Source organism: Acomys russatus, chromosome 4, assembly GCF_903995435.1.
Source record: "Acomys russatus chromosome 4, mAcoRus1.1, whole genome shotgun sequence".
Classification (NCBI taxonomy): Eukaryota; Metazoa; Chordata; class Mammalia; order Rodentia; family Muridae; genus Acomys; species Acomys russatus.
Genome location: NC_067140.1, coordinates 54,464,684 through 54,482,253, shown reverse-complemented (window position 1 = coordinate 54,482,253; position 17,570 = coordinate 54,464,684). Strand labels below are relative to the sequence as shown.

Genomic DNA, 17,570 nt, shown 5'->3' with positions numbered 1-17,570 from the left:
CTTGTTATACAGATGTGTTTACAGGAGCTCAGTTTCTGCCTCAGGCTTACAGGGTAGGCCAGGTGTACAGGATAACAGTGAGCTGTGGGCTTACAGGGTAGGCCAGGTGTACAGGATTAACAGTGAGCTGTGGGCTTACAGGGTAGGCCAGGTGTACAGGATAACAGTGAGCTGTGGGCTTACAGGGTAAGGCCAGGTGTACAGGATAACAGTTGCTGAAAAATTTCTCAGGAGCAGAACCCCTTTGTGGTGGTTTTAGTAACAATGGCCCACCTACGCTCATATATTTGAACGCTTGGTGCCCAGGTGGTGGGACTAACTGGAAAGGATTAGGAGGTGTGGTCTTGTTGGAGGAGGTGTGCCGCTGTGGGTAGGCTTTGAGGTTTCAAAAGCCCACACCATTCCCAATTATCTCTCTCTCTCTTTCTGCCTTGTACTTATGGATCAGATGTAAGCTGCTGCTCCAGGGCCATGCCTGCCTGCGTCCATGCTGCCTGCCACGGTGGCCATGGACTCACCCTCTGGAACATATGGCATATGTATCTTATGCAAAATATATGCGATATATGATATCATATGATATATATGGTACATATCACACGCACATATAAGAGCACTTGCATTGCAAACATCGAGTAATGAGTTCAAATCCCAAGCACCCTTGTAGAAATCCAGGCAGGGCTGTGAGTGTGCCTGTATTCCAGTTTTGGGAGCCCAAGACAGGTGGACCCCAGGAGCACTCTGATTAGCCAGATATGGTGAACTTCAGTTCCTGTCTCAAGGCAGTTACAGTGGAGAGATGCAGGAAGATGCCTAGTGCTAGTCTCTGGCGGCCTCTGCAGGTGTACACTTGCATGCCCACCTGTATGCTCATGTGAATGCACTCTCACCCTCACACACACCCACACACACACTCACCTCCCCACATACTGTCTTATATACACACACACACTCACACACACTCACACACACTCTCATGCACACATAAACATGTACATGCATATTTGATGCAGTATGTTTATATTTTCTCTGATTTTAATATTTCAAAATGGAAAAGTTAGATTCTCCCTCACAATAAATTCTTGTTCCTTGTGGAATATGCTTGTTGATTTGCTTGTTTACTCTCCCTCCCTTTCTCCCTTTCGTGTGTGTGTGTGTGTGTGTGTGTGTGTGTGTGTGTGTGTGTGTGTGTGTTGCGGTGTGTGGTGCTGGAGTTAAGTCCTGGCTCCTATCCATGCCAGATAAGGGCTCTGCCACCCCTGAGCCATTCCCTAACCTCTTGCTTTAATTTCATAGCTGTTGGTCAGTGGACTTAGAATTTAAAAAGTTTTATTTTACAAAAATTATTTTAGTGAGACTTTTTAAATAAGAAAGTTGGTTGTGTTAGGCTCAAGGCTCTACAGTGTGCTTAGGATTGGTTATTGGTGGCTTACAGCAAGCTTGCCTTTAGCAAAACGAATAACCTGTTTGCTGAGCTGTGAACGATGTAGGGAGACTGGTCCTATGTCTGGAGAGAGTGTCTAGGGCTTTTTGACTCACAGACAGAGAGGGAAGAAGGAGGGAGGGAAGAGTGCGATGGGGAGAGTGATTTGAGGGAGAGATAGGGAGCATATATCTTCAAATCAAAGCGCTTGGTATGTTTAGTTGCTGCTGGGCTCATGGCTTCCTGGGGAGCAGGAGGCACACCCCAGGAGGGGGACAATGCCAGGTTCCTCTGGAGCATGAAATTGACTGGTGTCTGAGAGGCCAGGCACATGGCCATGCCAGCTGTCTTTGTTTCTGGCTTATTCAGGGCATCACATTCCTTGCTAGTCACTTAAAAACAATCTTTATGAGGGGGTAATTAAATAAATACTGAAGCTTCCTTCATTTTCGCATCTCACACCTTCAGAAACATACCAATGAGCTCATTAAAAAAAAAAACCTTCATTGAGATATTCACTTGCAGTATGAGTCACCCTTTTATAGCATACAACTCAGTGTTGCGCCTCGCCCGACCAGCAGGAAAGACGCAACCACCAAGTTCTTCTCCAAGCAGTTTACTCAAGCTCTTCATGCAAGCAACTCCCCCGAACCACACCCATCACGCACTAATAAGGCATACTATCATCCAATCCATTCACGCCACGTCTCGCAACCTCATAGGTCCACGAAGGCGGAACTACTGCAGGCAGCGGGCTATGTCCAAATAAGGACTTGTTTGTTCTCTACAGAGGCAGCTCTGGCGGTGTGCCAGGCGCCATCTTAGGGTGCAGTCCGTGGGGGCTCTCCCCAACTCAGCATTTTCACAGTCATGTTCTAGAAAAAGCCACCATGACATTTATTGCCTTAGAAGGAAAGCCCTGTTCGTTAGTGTCTCCACTTCCCTCCAGTCCGTCCTTACCAGCCCTAGGCAACTAGTAATGTGTGTTATATCTTTTTTCCCCCCTTTTCAAGACAGGGTTTCTCTGTAGCCTGGCCAGTCTGGGACTCACTCTATAGCCCAGGCTGGCCTCAAACTCAGAGATCTACCCACCTCTGCCTCCCAAGTGCTGGGATTAAAGGCCTGTGCTACCACTGCCTTGCCTGCTTTATATCTTTAAGGAATTGCTGAATCTAGACATAAGCAAAAAGAGCTGAGCAATATATGGCCTTTTTTTTTTTAATGGCTTCTTTACTTAGCCTCATATTGTTGGGGTTCATCCATGTTGTAGAACATGTCCATGTGTCATTTCTTTTTATAGCTGTATAATATTTCACCATTTGTATATACTACATTTTCTTTGTTCACTGATAGATGAATAGTTGGGTCATTTCCTCTTTAGGCTATTGTGAACAGTGTTTCTATGCACATTCTTGCACAAGTTTGGTGCGAGCATTTATTGTGAGCGCACAGTGTATCCTGAGCATGCTTTCCACTTCCTCTTCTCCTGGTTCCTCCTACCTCCCCTCCCATCCAGATCCATTTCCTTTCTGTCTCTCATTAGAGGGAAAAAAAAAAAAAAAAAAAAAAAGCTCCTAAGAGATAAATAAAATAAGATAAAACAAAAACTAACACATTGGAATTGGACAAAATAAACAAATAGAAGGAAAAGAACCCAAGAGAAGGCACAAGGATCAGAGACCACTCATTCCTAAACAACATTAAACTGGAAGCCATATGAGTTCATATATGTGCATTGATCCTGTTGGTTTAGAGGGCCAGGTTTTTTGGTGTCCTCCATCCTCTCTGTCTCTTGTATTCTTTCTGCCTCCTCTTCCTTACGGTTCCCTGAGCCTTGATGGGAGTGATTTGATACAGACATCAGTTTAGGACTGAGTGTTTCCTTTCTGCATAATATCTAGCTGTGGATCTCTGTATTTGTTCATATCTGCTGCAGTAGTAAGCTTCTCTGGTGATGGCCGAGCAAGGCACCTGTCTATGCAAATATCAGAATGTCATTAGGAGTCATTATTGCTACTTAAAAAAAAAAAAAAAACCAACATTAGTGTAGGTTCAGTGATGCACGCCTGTAATCCCAGCACTCAGGGAGGCAAAGGCAGATGGATCTGTGTGAGTTCAAGGCCAGCCTGGACTACAAAGTGAGCAGGACAGCCAAGGCTACATTAGTGTTTGGTTTTACCCAACGTCCCTAGGCTAGCTGATCTCAGGTTCTTAATCACCCTAGCAATGTCAGGTATGATTTTCCATCTCATAGAGTGGGCCTTAAGTCGAATCAGATATTGGTTGGTTTCTCCCACAAGCTTTGTGCCACTGTTGCCCTAACATATCTTGCAAGCAGGACAGCATTATATGGGTTGGTGTTTATGTTTCTCTTGAAAGCATTCAGAGCACCTTTTTGTACCAAAGATGTTAGAATATAGGGATTAAGGATCTATGTTAACACCAGCTTGACTTCTCTGTTCAATACGGTGTGTATGTGTTGTCTTTAGCAATGGGGCCTTGCATCAGATTGTGGAGAGCAACCTGTAGTCTTGACAGCAGCTTGAGTTGTTTGGAGATTCCCATGGGACTCCTTTCCTCAACAATTCAATTAGATGTAACCCAAATCCAGTACTGGAAGCTTCATTTGGTGATGACAGATGGCCAATTGGGGCTCTGTCTCCCCCCATTATTTGACAACTATATTAAATCACCTTCATATGTGTATATATTTTAGGAAGCATCTACTGTATTAGGTTTTCATACTACGCCTCAAATGGCTCTTAATTTTATCTGTCTCTCCCCACATTCCCTCTCTCATTCTCCTCTCCCTTCCTCCTCTCCACTTGCTTCTCCCATTCCAGCCCCCTCTTCATCCGTTCTATTCCATTTTCTTTTCCCAGTGAGGTCTATCTGTCCCCTCCCTTGCTCCTTACTCTATACGTAACCTCTGTGGTTCTATGGATTGTAGCTTGGTTATCATTATCAGCTAATATTCACATATAAGTGGAATACATACTATATTTGTCTTTCTGCGTCTGCAATACCTTACTCAGAATGATTTTTTTTTTCTAGTCCCATCCATTTGGCTGCAAATTTCATGATTTTGTTTAACAGCTGAGTAACTCCATGGTGCAAGTGTACATTGTACACATTTCCTTTATCCTTCCTTTTGTTGAGGGACATCTAGGGTCTTTCCAGTTTCTGGTGGTTCCGAACAGAGCAGCAATGAGCATGGTCCAGCAAGCATCTCTGTGGTCACTTTCCTGATTCGTGACTCATCTTTCCAGGCGAATCACAGGAAACTCTCAGGCACCATCAATTCCTGCTGGGCTGGCTTCTCTCTCAGCTGAGACTACATTTTCCACCTTTCCATGGTCACTCCTGACTCCTCTTGTTGTTGGGGGATTGCCAGCTCAATGTTTGTGTGAACTCTCGGAACAGAAAGGGCTCCCTGCACATCCTCAGGGGCATTCGTGTCTGGTAAAGGGAAGCAGTAGGAAGTGTGGGTGCCCCTGCAGCCTTGCCTCTTGGTGTCGCTTTCTCTGTCTTGGGTTTCCTTTCTAGATGAGGTGCTAAGAGTCATTGAGGTGCAAGGAGTGACATGCAGAACAACACAGCAGTGGCGTGCAGGCTGCGTGTCCCAGGTAGTACTGTGGAATATGGCGACATGACAATAGTCTCTCCTCTTGCTTTCCCACATGAGACCTGTGGCTGTTTCTGTCAGCCTTCTGTCATAGCTGGAAATAAATAAAAACATTGCTTCTAGGTGTTGAGGGCCCACAGAAACTTCAAGGAATTGTGTATGGTTTTTTTTGTTTTTTGTTTTTGTTTTTTCGAGACAGGGTTTCTCTGTGTAGCCTTGGCTGTCCTGGACTCACTTTGTAGACCAGGCTGCCCTCGAACTCACAGTGATCTGCCTGCCTCTGCCTCCCGAGTGCTGGGATTAAAGGTGTGCGCCACCATGCCCGGCTGGAATTGTGTATGTTAACAACAGATTTATATAAACTCCTGTTGGGCAAAGCGTCATGCACATTTGAGGACAGCCCAGTCTCTCTAGAGTGAACTACATTACAAGATTCAGACTTAGGAAGGAAGGAAGGAAGGAAGGAAGGAAGGAGGAAGAAAGAACAGTAATTCCTAAAGTGACATTTTCAGCATTATATTAGATTGCCTGGAAAAAGAAAGCTCTGTCTGTCTCTGTCTCTCTTTGTCTCTTTGTCTATCTTTGTACAAATGTGTTTTTCCTTCTCATATTTAGTGAAAAAATAAATTACAATACAACTTTACTATGCCATCTCTGGTTGCACTTGGTTTGGGATAGTCAGTGTTGACAGCCCGGTGAATAGTCTTCCTCATGACTATTTATTTATTTATTTATCTATCTATTTATTTATTTATTTTGAAACAGGGTTTCTTTGTGTAACCTTGGCTGTCCTGGACTAGCTTTGTAGACAAGGCTGGCCTCGAACTCACAGTGATCCAACTGCCTCTGCCTCCAAAGTGACTATTTATATCCCTATGGGGACATGCCACTTTTTGGCTTTATTATATTTGAGCATGCAACCTTATGCATTGATTTCTCAGCTGTCTAGGGCTGAGTAAATGGCTCATTTGATAAAGTGCTTACTGCGTAAGCATGGTGGCTAGAGGTTTTTATTTGGGGGGGGGTGTTGGGAAGGGGTTGTTTATTCATTTGTAGATAGGATTTCTCTGTGTAGCCTTGGTTGTCCTGGATTTGCTTTGTAGACCAGGCTGACCTCGAACTCACAGAGATCCATCTGCCTCTGCCTCCTGAGTTCTGGGATTATAGGTGTGCACCACCTCGCCCTGCTGGTGACCACAGTTTGAATCTCTAGAACCCATGTAAAAACTAGGAAGGTGTGGTTGGCCTGCTTTCAATTCAACACTCAAGAAGCAGAGACAGGAGCTCCCCAGGGCAAGCTGGCTACTTAGACCAGCTAGAAATGATGAGCTCAGATTCTGTAAGAAACCCTGGCTTAATAATACATGGTAAAGAGAGGTCATGAAAGACACTAATGTCAACTTCAGGTCTCTGTCTGCATGTGCACACATGTACAGGTACACTTATGCCCACACATATGCGTCCACACACATGTAAACTCCCCCCCCCCACACACACACCCCTCATAGATACTGTTGGGATTTAGCCAGAGAAACTGCGACAGAATCCATATAGTTACACCATGCAACAGACCTCACATGGGAGGTTTATTAAGGGAGAGGGCACAGAGGCTGCCTCTGGGTGAGGGTGGAGGGAAAAGGGGAAGGAATAAAGGGAACAGGTCCTTTTATAAGGTGATGTAGTGCATGCTCAGGGAATGACATGCGGCTCATGGACAATGAAATGTGTCACATCTCAGAGGCTGGTGATTGATGTGTCCTGCTGTCGCCAAGTTCATGGAGCTGGCCGTGGAGGTGCCTGATTGTTAACGGATACTGCCAGGTTTCTTTTCTGACGTGTATACCAATTTACTTGTCAACCCAGAACATAGAAAGAGTACTCCTCAGTACTAGATGTTGCCAATTTTATTCCTTTTTATCTTTTTTTATTTTGGCTTGCACTTTTTCACTGCCTTCCCAATCAGGATCAGATTCTTTTTGGAGCTTGTTGGTAAACTTTGGCACTGCTTTCCTGCCAGGCCTCCACTGACTTCTGTTTCTCCAGATGGGAGCTGAATCAGCAGCTCCAGTGAGCGCAATGGGTTTAGTCCTGGTGGCACTTGTGTGCTGAGCTGACTTAAAACCGTCAAAGAGATGGATTTCAAGCAAATGCCATTTGGGACGGTTGTGAATGAGAAGGAAAGAACGGCTGCTGTGTGCGCAGGGTTACCCCAGCTCTCTGCAGGGGTCACCCCCTGGATCCACGAACTTGCTGTGTGCCCTGTGTCCTGCAGAGCATGGAGAGAGAGAGAGAGAGAGAGAGAGAGAGAGAGAGAGAGAGAGAGAGAGAGAGAGAGAGAGAGAGCGAGCCTCACAGACTCTCACTGTCAACTTACAGGCCTCACAGTCAACACGCAGGCTCCGCTTGACCCCACACAGGCCCTCACTGTCAACTTATAGGCCTCACTGTTGCCACACAGGCCCTACTTAACACCACGCAAGCCCTCACTACCACTTCCCTGGCTTCATTGTTACCTTATAGGCCTCACTGTTACCACATAGTCCCTAGCTGCCATCTCATAGTCTCACATGCCATCTCACAGGCCTCATAGCCACCTCATAGTCACTCATTGTCACATCACCAGTTTCACCTCCACATCACAGGACCTTATTTGCACCTCAGAGGTCCTCATTGCCACGTCATAGGACTTACATCACATTTCCTTATTGCCACTTCACAGTACTTTCTTGCCACTGCATAGATTCTGTCATCTCATAGGCCACTCTGTCATTTTACTGCTCCTCTGTGTTATACTGCAGGCCCTCAATGCCACCTCAGTCCTCATGGTGAACTAATAATTACTCATATCACAGAGGTACCACTGTCACCTGATAGGCCCTTGCTGTCATCTCAGAGACAAAATGCTACCTCACAGGCCTCACTGTCACCACACAGGCCACAGTGCCACTTCATGTGTCTCCCTGTTACCTTACAGGCCCTTACTGTCACCTCACAGGTCCATCAGAGGCCCTTACTGTCACCTCACAGCCCACAATAATATCTCAAAGGCATCACCATCACCTCTTAGGCCCTCACTTAACAGGTCACACTGCCACCCAACATGGCACACTGCCATCTCGCAAGATTCATTTTCACCTCACAGGCTTCAGTGCCACCTTGCAGGTCAACAAGGCATGCTACCCCAGAGGCATCCCTGCCTGTCACAGCCCTCACTTAGACCTTAATTGCTAATGAATATGCCTCACTGCCATCTCACAGGCCTTCACTGTCACAGCACCAGCGTCACTGACCTCACAGGGCTAACTGCCACCCCATGACTGCAGCTGATTTATGCACTTTGGTGATGGCTTTGTGCTGTTTCAGATAGCCTTTTGGCAGGACAGATCACCTTTTGCCAGTGAGGTAACTGCATTTCCTGGTTTCACTTATTGGGCTGGCTGAGAAGAAATCAAACCTGTAAACTTGTGTCTAGGACTCTAAGTTGTTTGGGGGGTTTTAGCGCTCATGTACAGCCCTTAGAGGGTTGGAGATTCACTCTCAAGAGTTATCAGGGCTATATGTGGGAGAAAAAAAATCAAAGAATTTTGTTTTCATCCTTCATAGAGGAAGAGGGTGATTCAGCGTAACTCTCTGATGAAACAACGACTGTGTGGTTGCACAGCGAACACTCTGATATCGTTCATGACTTCCGGGGCCCAGCCCCATTAATTCACCGTTAGATCATGATCACCGAAAGTCACCTGACATTACAGTTATTTAGCACTCACTGTGAGTGAGGCAGAGCCTGGCACTTTTTAATATATCGTTTCATTAAGTACAATGGCCCTTCAAGGCCAGCGGTATCTCCCTCCTTCTATGAGTGAGGGAAACAAGGCAGAGTCTGCAATAGTGGTTGAAGAAGTGGACCTCACTACATAGCAACTTAAAGTAGCCAACACTCGTCATCTCTCACAGCTGCGGAAGGTCAGGGATTTGGTTTCAGCTTGGCCAGGTGCTCCTGGTCTCTCAGAGATGCAGGCACATGAAGGCTCAAGCAGGCATGGGAGGCCCCCTCAGGCTCTTTCACATGGCTTTGTTTTTTCACCGTGTGGACCTCTTCACCAGACTCCTTGGGTTTCCTTGGAGCCTACAGCTGGCTTTCCTCAGGGCAAGTGACTCAAAAGGGAGGAAAGCAGCATGTTTGTGTCTTCTGAGACCTAGCCTTGGGAGTGTCATTGGCACTTCTGTCATGTCCTATTTATGCTTGTTGGCCCTGTGCATTGTGAGAGAGGCCCACACAGGGACGTGTGTGTGTGTGTGTGTGTGTGTGTGTGTGTGTGTGTGTGTGTGTGTGTGAGATTGATTATCTTTAAATTACTTATTAATCTATTAATAATTAATTGTTATAATGCAAATGTTAGTTCATTTTTCAGGTTACAAAAGTAGATGTCATAATTACAGTCTTGTCTATATAAGAATGGTTCTAACTATTTAAAAGTTATACAAGCCAGGTGTGGTGGTGCATGCTTTTAATCCCAGCACTCAGGAGGTAGAGGCAGGCAGATTGATGTGAGTTCAAAGCCAGCCTGGTCTACAAAGTGAGTCCAGGACAGCCAGGAATACACACAGAGAAATCCTGTCTTGAAAAAAAAAAGTTAGCTGGGTATGGTGGCACACTTTTAATCCCAGCCCTCTGGAGACAGAGGCAGGAAGATCTCTGATTCCAAGGCCAGCCTGATCTACAGAGCTAATTCCAGAACATCCAGGGCTACACATAGAAACCGTGTCTTGAGAACAAAACAAAACAAAGCTGTTATAGTGAGTATGGAGAAAGGCCTTCTCAGTGTTTCAATTGTTTATTGTTAATTATGTGCAGCCTTTGAGATTGCTCATAAGGGAAAGGGCAGTGTTTGGACATTTTTATGGTTGCTGAAAAAGCTATAATTTTAAAAAATTCAAAATAGAAATAAGCTCACTGTTAGTAGAATTTAATATATAAGTTTTGACCAATACTACATAAAGATAGGGTTTAAATGCTAGCTCCACACCCTTCTGCTAGATTTCAATAGTATATTAGAAATAGTGTGTGTGGTTTTTGTCAAGAATAAATTACTAGTTTTAAAATTAAGTGATATGAAACATTAATTTTGGTTGCAGCGAAGAAACAAAAGAGGTATAGTTAGCTTTAAAATGTTTAAACATTGCAAAGATTTTAAAGTTTAACTAAAAACTTCCTCTTCAGAATGTAAGACATAAAGTGAATGAGTTTGTTTTTTTTTTTTTTTTTTTTTTTTATTATAAAGATCTGTTCTCTATTTTCTATTTAAAATAATGAATGAGTCATGTCACAGGAACATGTTATCTGCTTGCCCAAGGCCACATAGAAGAACAAATCACAAATGTCAATACTTTTAATTTCATAGATTCCACAGTTGATGGTGAAAAACTCAAGAGGGGAGATTATTCAATTGGTGGAGGCAGGTAGTATACAGGGGTCTTTGGGTCAAAGTTTATATGGAAGACATAGTTAAGGGTGTCACAAGGAGACAGTAGTGACATGGTTCCCAACTTTGCTCTTGTGCCCTTGTCACTAAGTTAGGCTTATCACTGACATTTTACCCCCATAGGTTCTTGAATAAGTTGAGACATATAATGGAAACATGCATGAATGAAATAAAAAGACCTTGAACTCTCATTCTTGGAACACAACTGACAGTCTTGGCCACTTGGCAAGTATACTTGTTGACTGAGACTCAAATCCTAAAAATAGGCTCCAAGGTTAGGAGATAGAAAGCAAAAGTTTACCCAGTTGATCACATGTCTCAGTTTTATCTTTGCCCTTGGATTTTTTCAGTGTGTGTGTGTGTGTGTGTGTGTGTGTGTGTGTGTGTCTAGGCTAGAGGACAACCTCACATGTCATCCTCAGGAGCCATCAGCTTGGTTTTTGATGTAACTCTCTGGAACTGGACTTATAGACAGCTGTGAGTTTCAATATAGATGCTGGGAATGGAAGAGCAGCTAGTGCTCTTAACCATTGAGCCATCTTTCCAGCCCCTTGGGATAGCTTTTTGAAGTCAATTCAAGTTAGAGACCAAGAGGATGGTCTCTCACTGGCCTTGACTTGCCAAGTAGTCCTGGCCCACTGGCCAGTGAGCCCCGTGGGTCTGGCTGACTCTTTCTCAGTGCTTGTATTACAAGTGGGCACCACTGGGCCTGGCTTCTGTATGTGGACTCGGAGGGTCTAACTCAGGTCTCCTCTACAACCCTGGATTTAAACATTTATGATTCCCATTGAACCTTTTATTTTTACTATCTCATTAACTAACCCTGAGAACACTTTCCGTATCTCTAGTTGGTTAGCTCATTTTATAAGGAAATATGTCATGAGAAAATTTAATATGGGAAAAGACTGCACACACACACACACACACACACACACACACACACACACACACACACACACACGTGTGTCAGAGTAGTTATGTAAACCTAAACTGAACTGAGTTCCAAAGCTATCCTAGAGAGCTGGTGAGATGGCTCCATGGCTAAGAGCACTAGCTACTCTTCCAGAGGACCTTGGTTTGATTCCCAGCACCCATATGGCAGCTTACAATGGTCTGCAACTCCAGTTCCAGGGGATCAGAAGTCCCCTTCTGACCTCTGTGGGCACATACATGCAGGAAAAACACCCATACACATGAAATTGAAGAAATTAAGAAGCTATCTTAGATACTTAAAACTGTATTACCAATGTCAACTGAAAACTGTCACTACAAAACCAACCTAGTAACCAAAAGGCTTCACTTCCTTCCATAGGGCTGTGGCATACGAAAACCCGGAGGTAAGCAACCGAGCAGGCTGGGCTCACGTTGAGTTAGTCCTGAGGCACATGTTTACTATTGTTTTAAGAATGTTCCTTACATGGAAGAACACGTGTGAGGCATGTAGAAAGTGAACATTAGCACTGTTAAGGGCAATAATCTAGACAGGCCGCAACTTGGAAAATGTGTTTCCAGGAATAAAAACAAATCATTTATCTTAAGGCAATGTAGCTTCAGCACAGATGAGCTTCTAGGGATTGTATTACGGAATGTCCTCATTCACATAAATTTCTTTCCACTCTACTCAACTACTCATTCAATCCTAAAAAAAAAAAAAAAAAAAAAAAGGAAGCCAATGCGTACAGCCTTCCACACAATGGTGTTGGGAGCAGATGGCGGCGCCAAGCTTTGTTGAGGAAGTATTTCCATCGATCTTCATGGTTCTCTTGGTTAACAAGGGAAACTGTAGACAGGGATTGGTAAGTTGCTTGGCCATAAACTGGTTGGCAATTTAATATATTGACCTGGAACTCACTGGAAATCAAAATCTCAAACAAACCATCAGGGCGTCCAACCCTGTAACATCGTTTCTGTTCCATATTCAAGCGGCCTTGTCAGATGCAGCCTGATGAGGTCTTGTCTTTTTGTTCCAGCAAATATTGCCAAATTCCCCAGCAGCTAGTCATGTCTGATCTACTTAAGTTTTAAAAACCACAGACTTGGTCATCAGGGGAGCCCAAAATAGTCTTTCCCAGCAGGACCACGTCACGACACATCTGACTCCTTGGAGAGAAGGGATGAGGAGGGAGAGAAGAGGAAAGATGAAGGGAGGCGTGAAGGAAAAGACTAGGTCTATATCTCTTTGAGTTATGTGGGCCAGCCTGGTCTACATAGTCAACCTGTATCTAGTAGACAAGACCTAAGCCACCAAAACCAAAGCAATAGCAGCAGACATGCCAACAAATAAAACTTGCTTTTGTCATCTGGACTCTTGGAAGTGCCCTGGTTTTCCTTCTGTTGGCCATTGTAAAGGCAGATGACCATCCTGTGGTCTTAGGATGCTTTTCTTCCCAGTCAGCTTGACCATTGGCAAACACCCCTCTCCTCTCTCTAAGGCTTGTCTAGTTGCCTCTGGAAACAAGGGAGCTGCAGATGGCTCATCTGGATTGCCTCTGTCCATAGGCATGCAGCAAACCTTTCTGGTGTGACGCACCACTGGCTCATGTGAAGGAACTTCAGAAAGCTCTTTATGGGGAGAAATAGTGACTTTATATGTTGTAGCATGTCACTCATCATTGCACATATGGTGACTTTGATTTCCTTACTTGGATAGCTAAAAAGAGTGAGCCCATGCTCTCTCCTTAGTCATGATATCTGCATATTTGAGCCTTTATAAGAACCATGTCAGTGGTAGATGAGTGGGAAGTGTAGCTTAGTGGGAGGGAATAGCTCCTATATTTGATCTTACTTGCTTTATCCATATACTTGGTGACACTGATTGTCCCATGATAGCCAGGCTTTCATGAACCCTTCAGGTAGGAAATCACTCTCTCTCAGGATAGAAAATATTTCTCTCTGCCTTTTGTTTTGTAATGGGAAAAATAAGAGGTCATATTTTCTCGTTTCTGCCTTAAACAGGCTAATAATGTTGCGTGCTGGGTTTATTTTAAAATTGTAGGAAAATTACATGACAAATAACTATGATATTCAAATCAACGAATATGGGAAGGAAAATATGGGAGCTGGAAGCCAATTATTCATGAAATGCTAAAATGTTAGGTAAGTTCTCCTGTGTTTATCTGCATCTCTATGGTCACTGTCATCATGATTCTTGGATTCTTAGAAAATGATACAAAGAAAGGGAACCTTTTGTTCAGTTTTCAGCAAGGAGGATTCAGGCACAGAAAGCCCGAGTTGCCTTAAATAGCTCATGGGAAGTGCTCGTCCACAATGCCGCTCAGCATGAGGAGCTGGGTAGAACAGAAATGTTTCTCCTGATTGGTTTGTTCTCAGTGCTTCGCCCTCCTTTTCCTTCTGTCTCTTAGCCCTCGTGCAGCATCATCTGTTAAACTGGAGGGAAAAACAGAAGAGGAAAAAAGAGAAAAGAAAGGTGCTAGTAGTTGCCTTAAGAAATTAGCTTGCCGTTTGTTTGCATGTGCGTGCTGGCTTTATTTTGAACCTGTAGGAAAATTGCATGACAAATCACTCTATGAGCGAGTGTGTATGAACGGACACATGACTTGGGTGAGAGCACTTGTTCCACAGTGAGCTTCTGGAGGTCAAAGGACAACTTCATGGAGTCAGTTCTGCCCTTTCACCTTGATGTGGGTTCTGGGATTGAGCTCAGGCTGCCCAGCTTTTACAGCAAGCCCTGTTTCTACGGAGCCATCTCAATGCCATGCCTTGCTTTTTAAATAGTGTTGTTTCTTTCCACTGTACGTCCCTTTGTTACAGGCACATACTTACCAGGTGCTTTACTTATCAGGCTCTGTGTACATTAGCAATGTGCCAGGCCACCTGTCACTTGCTTTATACTTCTCTCCTTCCAGAGAAGCTTTGACTCCTAGTATTCTGAGCAGTTATTCCAGGTTCATATTTTGAGTGTTCTCATGGGGCTGTGTGCTGTAAGCTATCCCTTCAGTGATGCTTGCATTCTAGTCTTGACATCTCTTTCAACTTCAGATCTGTCACTCCCTTCCAGAGCCCTTCATGCCCTGACCATCTGGCCCTGTCCTCGATCTGGCCCCTTCTAGCTCTCATCCCATCTGTTGGTCTGGTTCCCTCAGCAACTCATTCTGGGATCATCCGTCTCCTTCCTGTGGGTACAGGAAAAAGTGCTGAAGGGCACGGAGAAGGTGTGCTAGGGGGAGGCAACCTTCCTAGCTATGGGAGAATGGCCTCAAAGCTGTTAGCATTTCCTGGCTCCTCAACCTTCCGTCTTTCCTGTTCTTCCAGCCTCCCCTCCCAAACTCAGCCAGGAAAAAGTAATGGAATTTGAACTTTTAATTAATGTCACTGTCAGATTGGTCCAGATCACAGGGGGCAACGCTCCCATTCCAAACCTCACCCTTCTAACTCCCCAGCGGCGTGGGACCCAGGGGACTGAAGCAGAGTATGCTTGCTTTCTTTTCTTAGCCCTCTAATTATCTTACCCGCAAGGCCCTTGGAAATAGTTCCAGCATGATTTTTTTTCCTTTCCGACTGTGTAATTATAGTTACTGGAAGAAAGGGAGTGAGAGTGGAGTGTGGGAGCATCGCGTGTACACTAATTACAGTATAACGCTATGTGTCATTGTTGAACGTATCTCTCTAGCCAGCTCTAACAGTGTGTTGACAGTGGGAGGTAGTAAACACTGAGCTAATTGTCTGGAGGCCACTGCCATCAGTGAGTGTCCTTACAAAGCCAAGAATATAGAGAAAACAAGCTGATGGGTCTGATAAAGTCACGGGAAACTCCAAGTTTTATTTATTTAGGTTTTTATTAAGCAACTCTTAATTGTAAAAATGTGCTTGGCTCAAAGGCTGGGTGGGATGCTTTAATCCCAGCACTCAGGAGATGGAGGCAGATCTCTGTGAGTTCAAGGCCAACCTGGTCTACAGAGTGAATTCCAGGACAGCCATGGCTTTGTAGAGAGAACCTGTCTCAAAAAGCAAAAACAAAACCAACCCCAAAAACCACAAAAAAAAAAACCCACTCAACCAAACAAAAGTGCTGGGAGTAATGAAGATGAATAGAATTATAATGTAAGGCTTTTGATGTTTATTTATTTTTCTGGTGGGTGTGAGCGAGTGTATGTATGTATGTGAGTGTGGGATACGTGCATGTATGTGTGCACCCTGCATGTGGGGGCCAGCAGAGGCTGTTGATGTCCTCCTTTTTCACTCTCTGCTTTATTCCTTTAAGGCAGGGTCTCTCCCTGAATCTGGAATTTTTGTCCTTCCCCAGTCCTCTGTTCTGGGTTTTCAAGGATGCGCAAGCCCATGCCCCTGCTTCTTATTGGGTTCTGGGATTCCCAACTCTGGTCCTCAGGCTTGGATTATATTGGTGTGTGACTGGACATAGTTCTCTGAAGGAACACTTGTCTCTTCAAAGAGCTCTTTCTGAGATGGCCTGTGTTGTAGATACCTAGGATCATGAGCTAGTTCAGCTCTCTGCAGTCAGCTTGCCTCTTTGCATGCCTGATCATGGAGAAAGCCAGCCTACTTGGTTCCTTCTTACTAGAAGCATTCTCCCCACACCCATTGCTTTAATATAGTTTCTGTAACTATTGGAAAGTTTCTTTGGTGCAGAGCTGTAATGGTTGGACGTCTGGGAGCACAACACTCACATCTGTTCAGCTTCTGGTAAGGCTTTCATGAGGCGTCAGCTCAGGGTAAAGAGTGGAAGGGAAGCAGGTGTAAGGGAGAGGGGAGGCACCAGGCTCAGTTTATACCAACTTGCTGTGGCCTAAGCCAATCTGGTCCTGTGAAAGCGAGCATTTACTCAGCCCCAGGAAGAAGGCTCTTCTTCTTCTTCTTCTTCTTCTTCTTCTTCTTCTTCTTCTTCTTCCTCATCTTCTTTTTTCTTTTTCTTCTTTTTTTTTGGGAGGGGTTTTTGAGAAAGGGTTTCTCTGTGTAGCCTTGGCTGAACTCACTTTGTAGTCCAGGCTGGCCTCAAACTCACAGAGTTCCACCTGCCTCTGCCTCCAGAGTGCTGGCATTAAAGGCATGCACCACCATGCCTGGCTTGCTTTTCTTCTTCTTAAGGAAAAATTCAACTCATAAAGGCCTTTGCACCTCTCAATGCTGTTAAGTTGTCAAGTAACTCTTAACATAATTTCTGGTGCAGATAGACTGTTTAATTTACAGCGCCTATGAAAGGAAAATGGAACACAAGGTCATTAAAGGCTCTTGCTACTGTCATGGTTAGACAGGGCAGGTGACTCTGGGGTTCCCACCATAGCTTTTCAAGGAATAACATACTTTCCAGGGAGGCTGCAGCCAGTATGAGAAACAGAGAATAAGGTATTCATGAACCATGAACCTTTTTTAGTTTAGGCTAGTTTATAGTTTTGACTTTTTTCTTACTATGTTAATTTGTATATTGAGAGACTCGAGGGACCATTTGAGGGCTTTTGGCTGAGAAAGTCAGGACTGTGGCCACTGCCATCTTGATGGCATACAGTTTGCCTTACCATTTGGACACCATTGCTGTTAGAACCTCTGTGCTTGTTGTAGTCTTACCTGAAGCTCTTTGTATGGCCTCATGGGAGATGAGCAGACAAGGCCATTACTGGAGTCTCCTTTTTATTCTTAAGAATTACAACAGTGAATCTCGTTGATACTTTACCTGAATTATTCATTGAGAAGGAGTGCTCCAAGAAGCTATCCAAGGCTAAATTGGAAAGCTGCCTTTCATTCAAAGTGATGACTTAAAATCCACCATGAATTTTAATATACTCTCCGTGCAGCTCTCTCCTGCTAATTCAATTCTTGCTTAATTTGAACTCTCTGAATCTTTCTTAAATGAAAGAGCACCTGAATCAAATTAATTGTAGCTGAAATAACATAATTTTCTCATGATGATAGCAATGGGCTTAAGCAGTGTAGGGCAGATATTAGACAGTTTAATCGCAGATTATAGCAAATTGACACTTCGTTAGTGAGGAAAGGGTCCAAATTTCGAGTGAGGGAAATAAAATGAATTGTGTCAAAAGCCACCGGGCATAACTGTCTGGCTATG

The 17,570-nt window shown here is 44.3% G+C and overlaps 1 protein-coding gene across 1 annotated transcript in view; it reads left to right on the top strand.

Moving 5' to 3' along the window:
* Nucleotides 1-17,570, top strand: part of Gpr176 (G protein-coupled receptor 176) — an 85,271-nt gene that overhangs the window by 52,752 nt on the left and 14,949 nt on the right. The window lies entirely within an intron of this gene.